Here is a 2,451-nt window from a genome sequence, read left to right as displayed (position 1 = left end):
GGAGGGACGGAGCTACCATGGCGGCCAAACCTACTGGAAAAGAAGAGGGGAGCAGGAGGCGGGTCTTTACCACTGAGACAGAGGCAGGTGAGAAGAGCGGCAGCGGCTACAGAGATTACAGAGTAACAAAACTATTCATACAAGAGGAATGAGGTGCCTGCTCGCAAGAGCTTACAATCTACATAAAACTAAACAAGACAGTCATACAGCCAGTACTTGTGTATGCACAGAAAATAAGTGGATTATGGTGCAAGGAGCGTGGGGGATACTGCTGAATGAAGATGAGACTCTGAGGAATAATGGAGATAAAAGGACAGGAGTTAATTTTTAAAATGTAATAGGAACCATAGATTTGGTGTGTATTATCTCTCCTTGAGGAGAGAGCGCCTTAATCGGCGTAAGGAGACCATACATGCTTCTCTGGAATTCTGGGAAGAAAGGGATGCTAATAAGCTCTTAACAAGCTCTGCTTCTAATGCCACCAGATGTAAGGCAGCTATCCTATAAGTCACTACAAAAAAATGTAGACAAGAACATTCATAGTCGCAGGTGCACATCCCTAAAGCTAGCATGCAGAAAGCAAACAAAAAAAAACACGAATGTGCTAGTCTAAATTTTCTTGTATATACTGAGAGTAGCTGCCTATTTTAGATTAAGCACTCCCTGCCCATCTGCCCAGGGCTTCTGAGCAGAGTATAAATGTAGCTGGTTCCTACACCGCCCTGAACATTGTAGGCTTAGGTCAAGCCCAGGAGAGGCAGTTCTGTTAGTGTTAGGGACCCATCTGCAGAAGCCATCTTGATGGCTGGTAGATGGGCCCAACACACGTTTGATCAAAAACATGCACAAAGAGCTTCTATTTCTATCCTATAAGTCAATGTTCAACCCTTAACCACCTCTGGACCGCTGTACGCACAGACGCGTCCTGGAGGTGGTTGATTCATTCCTCCTGGACGCGCCGGCGCGTCCTCTCGCGAGACGCGAGATTTCCTGTGAACGCGCGCACACAGGCGCGCGCGCTCACAGGAACGGAAGGTAAGAGAGTTGATCTCCAGCCTGCCAGCGGCGATCGTTCGCTGGCAGGCTGGAGATGTGTTTTTTTTAACCCCTAACAGGTATATTAGACGCTGTTTTGATAACAGCGTCTAATATACCTGCTACCTGGTCCTCTGGTGGTCCCCTTTTTTGGTCACTTATTAACCCCTTATTAGCCCCTGATCACCCCATATAGACTCCCTGATCACCCCCCTGTCATTGATTACCCCCCTGTCATTGATCACCCCCCTGTCATTGATCACCCCCCTGTAAAGCTCCATTCAGACGTCCGCATGATTTTTACGGATCCACTGATAGATGGATCGGATCCGCAAAACGCATCCGGACGTCTGAATGAAGCCTTACAGGGGCGTGATCAATGACTGTGGTGATCACCCCATATAGACTCCCTGATCACCCCCCTGTCATTGATTACCCCCCTGTCATTGATCACCCCCCTGTAAAGCTCCATTCAGACGTCCGCATGATTTTTACGGATCCACTGATAGATGGATCGGATCCGCAAAACGCATCCGGACGTCTGAATGAAGCCTTACAGGGGCATGATCAATGACTGTGGTGATCACCCCATATAGACTCCCTGATCACCCCCCTGTCATTGATCACCCCCCTGTAAAGCTCCATTCAGATGTCCGCATGATTTTTACGGATGCACTGATAGATGGATCGGATCCGCAAAACGCATACGGACGTCTGAATGAAGCCTTACAGGGGCATGATCAATGACTGTGGTTATCACCCCATATAGACTCCCTGATCACCCCCCTGTCATTGATCACCTCCCTGTAAAGCTCCATTCAGATGTCCGCATGATTTTTACGGATGCACTGATAGATGGATCGGATCCGCAAAACGCATCCGGACGTCTGAATGAAGCCTTACAGGGGCGTGATCAATGACTGTGGTGATCACCCCATATAGACTCCCTGATCACCCCCCTGTCATTGATCACCCCCCTGTAAAGCTCCATTCAGATGTCCGCATGATTTTTACGGATGCACTGATAGATGGATCGGATCCGCAAAACGCATACGGACGTCTGAATGAAGCCTTACAGGGGCATGATCAATGACTGTGGTGATCACCCCATATAGACTCCCTGATCACCCCCCTGTCATTGATTACACCCCTGTCATTGATCAACCCCCTGTAAAGCTCCATTCAGATGTCCGCATGATTTTTACGGATGCACTGATAGATGGATCGGATCCGCAAAACGCATCCGGACGTCTGAATGAAGCCTTACAGGGGCGTGATCAATGACTGTGGTGATCACCCCATATAGACTCCCTGATCACCCCCCTGTCATTGATCACCCCCTGTAAAGCTCCATTCAGATGTCCGCATGATTTTTACGGATGCACTGATAGATGGATCGGATCCGCAAAACGCATA

Source organism: Bufo bufo, chromosome 5 (genome assembly GCF_905171765.1).
Source record: "Bufo bufo chromosome 5, aBufBuf1.1, whole genome shotgun sequence".
Classification (NCBI taxonomy): Eukaryota; Metazoa; Chordata; class Amphibia; order Anura; family Bufonidae; genus Bufo; species Bufo bufo.
The sequence above is the reverse complement of the archived record's forward strand: the minus strand, read 5'-3'. Positions refer to the sequence as shown.